Consider the following 13,224-nt stretch of genomic DNA (forward strand, 5'->3'; position numbering starts at 1 on the left):
TTCATATAAATGACTCCATATTCATATTTGAGCTAGAACAGCTTTTGCACGGATCAAAAATATGAAAGTCTACGAAAAGCATTTATCGATAATTTTTCAAGGCGTTCGTTGCTGTAACTTGATTATGGATGCTTTTCGATAAATGATTTTGAACAACTGTAGATATATTGTTTTCTATTTGTGCGAAAATCGCGGACGTACTTTTTTTTTCGAAATTAGGCTATTTGGAGGCGTTACTTTAACGGCAATGGCTTTTTGACGATCTGCCAAGTTTCTTAGTTGTAAACAATAACTTCGAAGTTTATTTAGAACATTAAATCACCAATTATATTTTTTCAAGGAAGGTAGATCAATTGGCATGAATATGTGAAAGAAAATGAGAGAAAGAAAAACCAGTTGCTTATCAGATAAAATTAAAGTTTTTTATGAACTTTAATTTTACTGTTCCGTAAAACTCCTTTGTCCTAATTATGATAATGTCCTTTCTTGAGGCCAAAATTTTGAGCTAAGTTTGGACTGTTCACTGTCGTTTTTACTGACCAGTTTCAATATGCAAAATATAGTTAACAAAGAGCGTTCGAAATCTAGATGAATGTTTATCTGTAGCTTCGCCTTCAAGCTTCAACGCTGTTGTTATGCAACCTCCCGATTGTCTTTGATGTCCAAAAAAAATTAGCTTGTTAAGTGATCTCTGTTGTCACGTGATGCCAACATGCTCAATTGTTCATCTAGTTTTCAGGATCTTTCAAAAAATGGTTTTTCAATACAGTTCTGACTTCACCAAAGCGTTCTATCTCAAGTATTTTTCCAAGTATTTTTCCTTGTCAATCTCTTTTACAATCCCTTTTGGTTCATTTTTCAATTTTTTGCAATGTTTATTACCGAATAGTTGAATTAATGACGGCAAAAGTGGAGAAGATTTTTCTTTCCCCTCACCCACGTGGGACTTTTTATATACATGAAAAAATTTGATCGCAGAGCTCGATTGTGATGAAAATTTATAAAAAATGACAAGCGACTAATTAAGCTACGACAAACAAAACTGTTTTTCAGGACTAAACCTTGTAAAACTGAGTAAAGTAAAATTGATGCTCATTTTCAGAAAAAAGAGCCAGCCGTGGGTACAATTGAAAAAACTCGAGGAGTTTTGTTCCGACTTTCGATACGAAAGTAACGGAATATTTGTGCTCGGGGTGGGTTTTTTTTTCTTCAGACAAATTTCGACTTTTTAACTAGCCATTTTTGACGGAATTTTTTTATATCATTCGAAAGGTATTGTTGTCCTGAGCTCAAATTTGAAAAGATATTTCACCTGTGATCATTTTTCGTAAAGTTATGCTGATTTAAAGATTGCCATTTTGGCCAATTTGGGACAATTAACGCGCGATATATTTCGCGCTATTAACGCTTAAGCGGAGAGTTAATCCGTCTTAGAAATCGTTCCAAATTGGTTAAAAGAAGCTTATTCGCCATAATTGGTTTGTTACAAGGAGCAAAATCTATTCTTTTGTATTTTGTATGGCGTGTCGGGGGATGATTCTCATAAAAAATTTCAAATTTTAGAAAAAAAAAAAGTTTTTTTTTTTCATTTTATTTTTTCTTACATTTAATTTTTATATGTTATTACTGCTCCATAAACCTTAAAAGGCAGTCGGAACATTCAGGGCTTCGCCCTGATACGAGCAGTCTTGTTGGTTTTTTGTTCCGACTTTCGATACGAAAGTAACGGAATATTTGTGCTCAGGGTGGGTTTTTTTTCTTCAGACAAATTTCGACTTTTTAACAAGCCATTTTTGACGGAATCTTTTTATATCATTCGAAAAGTATTGTTGTCCTGAGCTTCAATTTGAAAAGACATTTCACCTGTGGTCTTTTTTAAAAAAGTTATGGCGGTTTAAAGATTTTCATTTTTGCAAATTTGGGACAATTAACGCGCTATATTTTTCGCGCTATTAACGCAAAAGCGGAGATTTAATACGCATTAGAAATTGTTCCAAAATGGTTGAAAGAAGCTTAATTGTCATAATTGAATTGTTACAAGGAGCGAAATCTATTCAAGTGTACTTTATATGGCGTGTGGGGGATAGTTTTCATAAAAAAAAATTTCAAACTTAAAGAGAAAAAAAATTTCAATTTGTTTTATTACATTTAACTTTTTAATATTATTAGTGCCCAATAAACCTTAAAAGGAAGTCGGAACATTCAAGGCTTCGCCCTGATACGAGCAGTCTTGTTTCCACTTTAATCCTTTCACTTCTCATATAACCACCACCAAGCTTAAGAAACAGCTGCCTGTTTCCTTCTGGACATCCTGCTGACTAACCCTATCACCTTCATATTGACCCAGCCCTAGTATTTTTCCTGTGTTCTTGCTGCCAACAATCACTCTTGGTTGTTTTTTTATTTTTTCATATTGTTCATGACCGAATGTTTGAAAAAACCTGGTCAAAAGTGGAAAAGATCTTCAACTACCTGGGATTTTTAATAACTGTGATGAATTGATTGTGATGGAACGTGATAAATATAACACGCGGACTAATATGTTTTTTCATACTTTATAAGTTTTTTAGTTGTTGTACGAGTTATTGGGGCTAAACGCGCAATGTTACGAAGTAAACATTGAAGAGCAAGTATGCTGAATTATTAGTTTGTACACCGAGCCGAACTCCATTGCTTTATGACTATTTTAAAATAGTTTTTTAGAATTGAAATTGAAAGGTGGAGGGAAACTGGATTAGAAACGAATCTTTGAAAATAATCGTTCATCCATGAAATTGACGCTCATGCTCAACGGGAAAGAATCAGCCATATGAACAAAAGAATAAATTTGATCAGTTTTTGGCGCTTTTTCACTTTAACAACTTTATTTCAATTTTTTGGCTCCATAGTTGTTTTACATGTTATTGTAGCAATTCAACTTGTGCGTGCTCAATTTAACTGATTGTGCAAAATGACCAGTCTCCCCGCAAGAAAAACAAACCTCCTTATGCGCACGCTCTGGTTGTCATTTGATTGTTGCCTTTACGTTCAAAACCAATGGTCCCGAGCTTCCGCCATCGTACAAAAAGTGTGAGGTTAAACTTCTTTAGACACTCTTTAGTCAAATTGCACAATTCAGAAAAAAGTTACTTTGCAGCAAGAGCCGAGTACAGCTGCCTACTCACTAGGTAAAGCTTTTAAAAGTTGATCCCTTAAAAAAAGGTTCAACAGTATTCATGTCCACAGATTTTATACCAATCAGTCCAGCTAAACGTTTAAGATCCGATATGATCACCTCCACCGGTTCGACAAAAATTAATTTCCGACTGATGAACAATTCGCAGGCTTCAGATGGCCTCATCGGAGACGCCTTTGGCAGTGCAAATTTCAACTTGTCGTAGTCTCCCATCGCCTTTTCATCCAACTCGTCAAAAACGTTAAATGTACTACCTTCCAGAAACAAATGCAGGATGTTCTGTAGATCTGTCCACGTCTGCAGCTTGCTGATGACTTCAAACTCTATCTCCCACTCAGTAAACTATTTTGCTTTTGACGGTAAACCAGCATGAAGGCGACTAACTTTATCTAGTTTCATTGCCCTGCCAAGATAGCTTGTTCAAATAGTCAATTGACTTCAGTATTTGTAGTTCTTATAATTGTAAAATCTAACAGCCTAATCAGTACTTGTACACAAAGCAAAAGTCATCTAATGAAAATTAAAAGAAATGTAATGAACATTAGTTCGATCAGCGTTAAATTTCATCCATTGACAGCCTTATTAGTCTGCAGGCCAAATTTTGTAACAATCGGACAACCTAAACTGTATTTTTATTAGTAAAAATACGCAAGTGGGGAGAAAAGGAAAAAGAGCCCAATAGCGGCTCTCCGTCAGGAGCCGAACAGCTTTTATGTTGGTCCTTTCCTTTGTGAATAATTTGTCATTAGAAAAAACTTGACGTTTTTCCGGTCTCCTAACCCCCTCGTAAAATAACAAAGACTGTTTTGCGGCATTTTGCATGTCAAAAATAGGCTCTTTTTCCTTTCCCCCACCTCGAACAGCATAAATTTTATAGTCTGACGAGTGGTTTTACAAGGTTCATTATGAAGACCAAAGATATTTCTCATGGCCTAATTAGTCTGCTTAAAAATTTTCATGACAATCGGAAAAAGTGAATAGTAATTATAATTATAAAAATTTGCAGGTGGGGGGAAGGAAAAAGAGCCCAAAATTAGGGTGAAAATTTTGTTCACTTGTTCACGCTGACACGTGCTAAAGCAATTTGTTTACAAGAAAAAATTTTATTTAAAAAAACAAAGGGGGAACTGGAAAAGAGCCAAAAAATGTTATACTTTTGACATGATTTTTTTTCTTCAAAAACGTACGGACAGTAGAAGCTGTAAAAATTAGTTTTTCCCACCCATTATAGTCACCAAATCCCAAGACTGTAAAAGACATAACACAGCTAAATCAATCACTGCTTGGACGACTGTGATGAAGAAAAGCAAAAAACTGTTTGTGAGCGATGGGTAAAGTAAGGTGATGATTTTTTGCTCTGTACAGTACTCACAATTTTCTGCTGTTGATCTATGATTGCAACTCCTGATAAACTCATCTTGAACTCTGTGTTCGACATTCTCCAGTGATATTATGTTGTCCATTTTCTTCATCGAGCTCATCATAATCGTGCACCAAATGGAACATGCAAAGAGAAACAACGACATCAACACTGTCAGCCATACTGCAATCGAGCTTTTTTCCACTTATTCACCCATGCTTGGTTCTTATATACATATATTTTGCTTTCTAACTCTATACACTGAATTCGTTTGCAAATTGTAGTATCTTGCGGTTTTTTCCTCCCTCACGTACCAATTTTTTTAATGTTTTTTTTGTTCGTGTTTCTCGATTGTTCCAAACTTTGGTATTCGGACTAATTAGGCTATGAAAAACATTTTTTAGTCTTCATACCTATCGCTACACCATAAAAGTGATGCTTATAAGTGATCTGAGGGGGTAGAAGCCTATTTTACAATTTTTCTATGGATTATACACTGGATGCAAATTCAGGCTTTAACTTTCTAAAAAGCCTAACTTTAAGGACCATTTTGGACAAAATTTTCCTTGACATTTCCACAAAATTTTTACGTCGACCGACAGTAAATGATATGAATTACCCTCTCATTTTTTAATTTGATGCTAGTTTCATTTTTTAATTTGATGCACTCACCAGTTTTTTCAGGGCCTGAAAATGCCAGTTTTTATCGTTTGCGCTAGATTTTGCATCAAATTAAAAATTGAGACTTTCAGAGAGGGTAGTTCATATCATGTCGATGTAAAAATTTTAATAAAATTTTAAGTAATTTTTGTCCAAAATGGTCCTTAAAGTAAGGTTTTTTAGAGTGTAAAAGCCTGAACTTGCGTTTAATTTTGTCCACTAGTGTAAAACTATGCAATATGAGAAGAAAGTGGAAAGTGAAAACTGCCTGGAAACGCCATGAACGGGTAGTATCCAAAGATCTCAGGCTGAGTGCAAAACACAGAGTAAGTGAAGATAGTGCCAAAAATAGGCACCACTATCAGTGCGAAAACCTCGAAGACTAATAGTAACACTGTATCATCTAGTATTTGATTAAAATCTGTGAACATATTTCTCCGAGTGAAGTTCAATAAATTGAGACAGAATAGTATGTTTTGAACTACCCGGAAAAACCAAGGACTGTTCACTTCGCAGCAGAACAAATCATCGGGGTAGAAATGTTGCCCTCTCATCAGAAAAAAGTCAGCCTTTGAAACTCTTATAAAGAGAATGACACATAAACAGTCGTAAACTGCAGTTTCGAAGAAAAAAGTCAACTTGCAACAAAGCGCAGAGTGATTAATCGCGTAATGTACCATGATAGAAATCTGAGAAAATAATCCGACAAGCATTAAAGCGACATAAATAAATCCAATGAAGACAGTGCCCAAGTCCATAATTCGATTTTATGAAAACAACTAGGACAAGCGTAACACGTGCAATTTAAGGTTCGTGGAACCCAAAAAAATTGATTTTTTTCCAGTTCCCTTATTAATTTTTTTTGAAATTCGAGCCATGAAAGTTGATTTTAAATGATGGCTCTTTTCCACTTATCTTCCACATATCAAATTTTCTATTTCCTCAGTGGTCTTACGTGTTTCACACTGGAGGACAAAATTCAGCGCAAGCTAGACTTCTTTTTAGCAAATTTTAATCTTAGAGCGGAAAAAAATGTGGTCGTACGCTGCATGTTTATTGAACAGGAAATGCTTTTGTTTGTTCAGTTTCTTTAAAAGTTTACATTGAAAATGGTTCGTTACGATTTTACCGAAGGAAACCAAATAGATGGAGCGATTAAATCTGGGGCAACTTTTGAAGAAATTTTAGGAGTTTTCTGACGCCAAAAATGAACAGTTCAAAAAATTTGGCAAAAACTTATTTTAACTGGCAGTGTTGCTGACCGAATAGGGAGGGGCGTCGGCTCTTTTTCCTTTTTCCCCCACCTCACTCAAACATTAATTTTATGGTTTAACGAGTGGTTTTACAAGGTTATTTATGAAGACGAAATATGTTTGTCATGGCCTAATTAGTCTGCATGTAAATTTTCATGACAATAGGAAAAAGTGAACAGTAACTTAAAACATAAAAATTTGCAGGTGGGGGGAAGGAAAAAGAGCGGGGGCGTAAAAAAAACACCAATCGCGAAAAGACAAGATGTTTGAGACTTTTGCGCCGCTTCATTTTTGACAACAGCCGAAAGTGGAGTCTCTTGGGATATTAGCCGAAAAACTGTTGCCCGAATATTACAAAACATGGTTTTCGATGTTGTAGACTGCTAAAAAACCTCATAAAAAAATTCACATAATTCCCAAAAAATTACAAATATTTTGCCCCCAAAACTTCGCGCTAGAATAGCCAATGAAAAGAACATCTTTCAAGCGGTAAAAATCAGATCGGACAAAAATTTATCGATAACAAAAAAACCAATTCCAAAAATTGAATGCAATGGAAATTGATTGCTGAAAAAAAACAGGAATTATGGTCTGGGCTGGCATTATTGAAAACTTGCGAGCCAATTTAGTTTTCTTGAAAGAAATTTGAATAGCGAACATTAGATAATTGAAGTTTTGAGACCTGAAGTAACGCCATTTTTGAAACAGTACCCTGAAATGTGGATTTTTCAAGATAATGCAACTGCCGGACCAAGTTGAGGCTCTTTTCCAGTTCCCCCCCCCCTTTGAATTTTTTCTGAAATCCGTTAAATGAAAGTCGGTTTAAAATGACTTTTGATGTCATAAACTCCATTAAAACGTGTCAGCGTGAACAAGTGAACAAATTTCTGCAACATTACTAACATGCAAATTGCCGTGTGAACAAATTTATGAACAGCTTTATTTTGTAATTTTACGAGGGGGGGACTGGAAAAGAGCCCAAGTTGAGAATATATTTGGGAAGAAAACAAGATAAAGTTCTTCGATGGCCTCTTGGTTCACCGGATTTAAAACATATTGAGCAAATTTGGGACCAGATGAAAAGAAAATTTACATAAATTTTGAAAATTCTTAAAAACGTTGAAAAATAAAATCAGCACTGTAATTTTTACGGTTCATATTTCCTCAAAACTTGATGAAAATTTCATTTTGTTCAATGCTAACTCAAATTTATGCTTGCAGACGTTCATTGGGGCCTTCTACCAGCTATTAAAAATCAAAAACTCAATTTATGTAAGTTGTTCTTGAATATTAATAAAAATTGTTAGCTTGCACTTATTTTTGTCCACTAGTGTATATGACTGAATGCATGATATTACAATGAAAAACATGAAGAACACTTTTTTCTTGATTGTTTTACGTGTAATTATGATTAAACGCGTAATTTTTTGATGTATATGAATAAATCTGTTCACAACTGTTAGTCTGACTGCAATATGGCAATATTAAAAGAGTCTTTCAACGTTGAAATTCAAAGGTGAAGGAAATGGAAAAGAGCCCAAACTTTGAATTTTTTTGTTTATACTTTAACTAGTGAGTGGAAAACTGGAATTGGCTTTTTTCCAGTTCCCCCCTTTCAAATTCAATTTTGAAAAGCTTATTTAACGTTGTCATAATGCAATGAAATTTGGCATGGTGAACAAATCGACAACTGTGAACAGATTTGTTCTTCATACTTTACATCGTAACATCACGCATTTAGTCATAATAACACGTACAACAAACATAAAACTCGGTATTTTAAAAGGGGGAAACTGGAAAAGAGCCCTGGAATTTGGCTTGAAAATGTTTATATGGTTGTTTGAACTAACTAGTTTATTTACGATATAGGGAGCCGAAAATATATATGGTATTTGATCAAAAACAAAATTTTGTTCAAGATACTAAATATTTTTTGGTTTTGACATAAGAGAGAGAACTTAAATTCATCTTCTGTGGAAAGATTGTAGCTTGACATGATCTGTTTGATACAGACTAACTTTAATTTTTTTGGAGACATTGGTGGCAACAATTTTTTGAGCCTACGCAGACGCGAAGCAGACTTTCGCACCACATGCAATGCAAAAAGTCTAGGTCAAGAAAAAATGAGAGATATTAGAAAAAATATGCTCCAAGAAGTTCCAAGAAGCAGCAAAAACATTTATAAAAATTAAAACTTCGCTATTAAAAAATCCATTTATACTCCAAATGGTGTTTTAACTTTGGCTGCATTGAGTTAAAAGGCGATGAAAACATTTAGACACGTGAAAAAAATTTTAAAAACCGTTATTTCCTGACTTATTTTTCCAACAGAGCAAATAATTTTAAACACCAGATAACTTCAGTTGGTTTTAAAAAAAACTAGCCCAATTTAGCTCAGAGGAACATAATTCAACTGAAAAAAACCGCTTATCACAAGAAAATTTTAGCTTTTCCCAAAAACTTCAAAAGAAATTAATATCTAAAAATTAACTTCTGGAAACAAAAAATTCAAAAGTACCAAGCTAAAACAGGTAAAAAATTTAATTGTTTTCTGATTTTGTTTTAAACCATCCAGTAAACAGAGAAATGGATGAAACAATAAACTTTCCAAATTTTCCAAACCAGGTTCAATTAGAAAAAAAGCTACTTTTTAACACAACGTAGAAATAGAAAGCAAGGAAACGAATCTTACAAACTCAACTGTCGGCAAAGATTTTGTACAAAAGAATGATACAAAAAACAGGAAAAACATTTTTACTCGATTATATGCATCCAAAGATTATCATGAAAACAGATGACCGCACGATCAAAATTAACCAGGGTTTTGACCAAAGTTTTTAAATGAACTAAGACTCTCAAGGAGACACCCAAAAGTACTCTCCTCTAGCCTCTAGCAGCTTATAGTATGAGAAGCGCTTTGAAAACAACGGAACTAACTAAAACGCTTTTGCGAAAATAACTAAAAAGAATAAAAACTAAAACTGACTTAGTAAAAGGTCCAGATATATATATAATGTAAAAGATTTTTCAGAGCTAAAGGAACGAGCAGCAAAAGGTAGTTGAAAACTCGACAAAATTTCGACTCTGGAATCGCAAAACTGTTGATTTTGCATGCCGCAGTCACACCACTCACATGACAAAAAGTTTAGAGCCAATATCTTTCATAGTTTAGAGCCAATTCTTTCATGACAACAACTATTTCACAGAACTTAGCAACTGCCGCTCTTCTCAAAGAATCCACTTAAAAAAATATAATTTACTCTATCCATGCTCCACTAGAAAAACTTACAACTTATAACCTTCCTAAACCCCAGATGGGTGGAACCAGTTCAAAATAAGTATTTGATATATCCAATTATATTCTTTACAACTATCACTGTAAAATACTTAGAACTAACCAATCATGATCCATGACTAAACTTACAAAAAACTGTAAGGCTGAAATTTTATAGCCCTGAAGATTCCGAATGACTTTTAAGGTCTATGGAGCAGTGATAATATGAAGAAATTAAATGTAATAAAATAAAACGAAAATTTTTTTTTCTTAATTTTTTTGAAATTTATGAAAATCATCACCCCACACGCCATATAAAAATTAAAAGGATAGATTTCGCTCCTTGTAACAAATCAATTATGGCAAATAAGCTTCTTTTAACCAATTTGAAACAATTTGGTTGCAATTAAGACGGATTTGGTTGAAATTATCTAATAAAAAAAATTTAAAAAAAAAATTAAAAAAAAAAATTGAGGTTTCTTGTGAGAAAATCACCAAACACGTCACATTAAGTAGAAAGTGATAAATTTGCTACTATTAACAATTCAAACATGGCATATAAGTTTTCTTGAACCCATTTGGAACGATTTATACGACGGATTAAATCTCGCTTACGCGTCATTAGCGCGAAATATATCGCGCGTTAATTGTCCCAAATTGGCCAAAATGGCAATCTTTAACCCCCATAACTTTATGAAAAGTGATCACAAGTGAAATATCTTTTCAAATTTAGGCTCAAGACAACAATAGTTTTCGAATGATTTGAAAAAAAAATTCCGCTAAAAAAGGCTAGTTTAAAATTCGAAATTTGTCTGAATAAAAAAAATCACCCTGAGGACAAATATTCCGTAAACTTCGTTACGAAAGTCGGAACAATAAAGCTAGTATTTCTAATTATTTCCAAACAATTCTCAATGAGCTCTCAATATATTTTAAAAGAAAGAAAAAAGCGTTTGCCTATCACAGAGTATGCAAAATTTAAGTAAAAATTCGAATAAACTTCCAAACTTTTGTGATACATGTTTCGGTTCTTGTTGTTTAGAATTTTGGATCTTCGTTTTTGAGGTTATTGATGTTCATTTTCTAGCTAACAAGAAGAGACTGAATTAATTAATGAGCCACAAAATTTAGTTAATATTAAAGCATACTTTATTCAATCCACTAAACATTTTGGGCCTGGCAAATAAATAGTCTTAAAAATAAAAAAAGTTCAGAAGAGTTTTCGTCGAGACGGAGAAAATTTTGTAAACGTTTTCAGAATAATCCAAATCACAACTAATAGGGTTTTATCATGATACTTCCCTTCACTCATCTCAATATTTTTTTGAATTCATCTAAAATGGAGGAAAAAATTTCACAACGGAAATTACGCCATAGTTCCTTCCAACTTTCCGACGAGTGATTCGCACAACAAAAGCAAGTTGCTGCACGTAGCACAGAAATTTACTATCGTTAATTAACGAGAACGAACGAGAATTTTTTTTGGGAAAAGCGTAACAATTCAATTTAAGAGGAGGCGAGAAATTTTTATCTCACGACGTATAACAATATCTGTTTTTTTTTCAAATCACGAAAACAAAAAAAAAGTAAGAAGGGAACAATTTATTTTTATTTATAGAAATTATCCAAGAAAAATCAATTTGAAAGAACGCCAAAATAAGCTGCCTATCGAAAAATGTCAAAATATGCAGTTGTCTTATTTGTTTTCTGACTACCAAATTCGAGTACAATATTTATTATCATAACTGTACAAATCGCGTCTGCGATGCAGAATTGAGCTTAGTTGATTGTTTTGACAAAATATCCAGTCCTCAATTGATATTTGGTTTAACTTGTAGAAACTGTTTTTTGAAGACTGAACTGTTTTTGACTTTTTTTGAGATGACTAGTCAAATTGTCTGTTTGCTGTAGTCAAAATCTTTTTTTTGGATAAAGCATCTACAATTTCTGCTGCTTGTTTTTATTGTTATCAGGCACAGATGCCGACTAATCAATTTTGTCATTATTTCAGTTATTCGCAGACATGTTGCTTATTTGAAGTTTGCCTTTCAGGCGGTAAATTTTTAACAGAGGCCAAGCTGAAATTCGCGCCATTTGCGATACAGAACAAGAAAGGCCGAAAATATCTTGTTAGAAATCCTTTAAGCCGAAAAAAAAATCAACAAGATTTATGAAAAGTTGATTAGGCCCCCTCGACCTCAAAACTCACAAGCACTCAAGAAGCTTTAAATACTCGTCAAATTAATCAATAGGAGGCCACTAAACCGATATAAATTAAACCGCGACCTATTTAGCCTAGAAAAAAAAGCCGAACAAAATTCAAAAATGTTTATGACTAATAAGAAGTTATTAAGTCCCCCTCACCCTCAAAACTCAGACACGCACACAAAAACTTTTTTCACTCATCAAACGACCCTTTATGAGATCAATAAGCCGATAGAATAAGGGCCAAAACCTAGGAAACCGAAAAAGAAAAACCGAAATTAAAATTTTTGTTATGAAAAACTTGAACTTAATTTCTACACGCTAGCAAAGCTACGTTTCGTACACACTTTCAAAAACACGACCAAAAGCAGTTCATCAAGTGACGCAAGAAAAAAGAGCAATAACCCTCCGAATTTCAAAAAAAAACTGAGGCGTAGAAAAACGTAGCAAATTTAAGCCTAACACACTAACCATTCAGCCACAGATCCTTATAATCCCCAAAAACTAGCGAACAATAAGCAGCTACATATGCTAATAAATTGCCAATTCGATGCAGCAAAATTAGCAACAACTACAAAAAGCTACAATTTTGCAATTAAAAAACGCAGCAACTTTGTAATTAAAAATGCATCAACTGTGTAAACATATAACTATTCGAATGTCAAAGCACATGTTATCAAAAAGCTGTAAAGGAGCACCAAATTGCCAAATCGATGCAGCAAATATTGTTGCTTTAATTTGCAACAATATTTGCGACCTAGTCGCAACAAAAGTCACACACAGCCACGAAGCTGCACTTCGCATACACAAGCAAATGAAAAAGAAAAAATATCAATTGCACATGCCTCAGTTTTTAGAGCGGACGCATTTTAGATAGTATACGAAAAAAGTTCATTAAAAAACATCCAACCCTACCCAGGTTCGACCCTCTTATTTTGTTGCTTTTCTCCTCCCTACCTCTACGCTACAGATCCATACTACCTTGAAGCTTAAGTGCTTTTTTAAATACCAAACTGCTCGTATCAGGGCACTTATACCCAACACGCCATATAACCTACAAAGTCATATATTTCACTCCTGGTAACAAATCAATTATGACAAATAAGCTTCCTCAACCAATTTGGAACGTTTTCTAAGACGGATAAAAATCTCTGCTTACGCGTTAATAGCGCGAAATAAATCGCGCATTTATTTCCCCTAAGTGACCAAGATGTTAATTTTCAAACCCCCATATAACTTCACGAAAAAAAATTTCAGGTAACATATCTTTTCAAATGTAAGATTAGGACAAAAATAC

At 33.8% G+C, this 13,224-nt stretch overlaps 1 protein-coding gene across 1 annotated transcript in view; it reads right to left on the reverse strand.

Annotated features, from left to right (window-relative positions):
• Positions 1–13,224, reverse strand: part of LOC134847372 (transmembrane 9 superfamily member 4-like) — a 530,188-nt gene that overhangs the window by 494,907 nt on the left and 22,057 nt on the right. The window lies entirely within an intron of this gene.

Source organism: Symsagittifera roscoffensis, chromosome 1 (assembly GCF_963678635.1).
Source record: "Symsagittifera roscoffensis chromosome 1, txSymRosc1.1, whole genome shotgun sequence".
NCBI classification, from domain to species: domain Eukaryota; kingdom Metazoa; phylum Xenacoelomorpha; order Acoela; family Convolutidae; genus Symsagittifera; species Symsagittifera roscoffensis.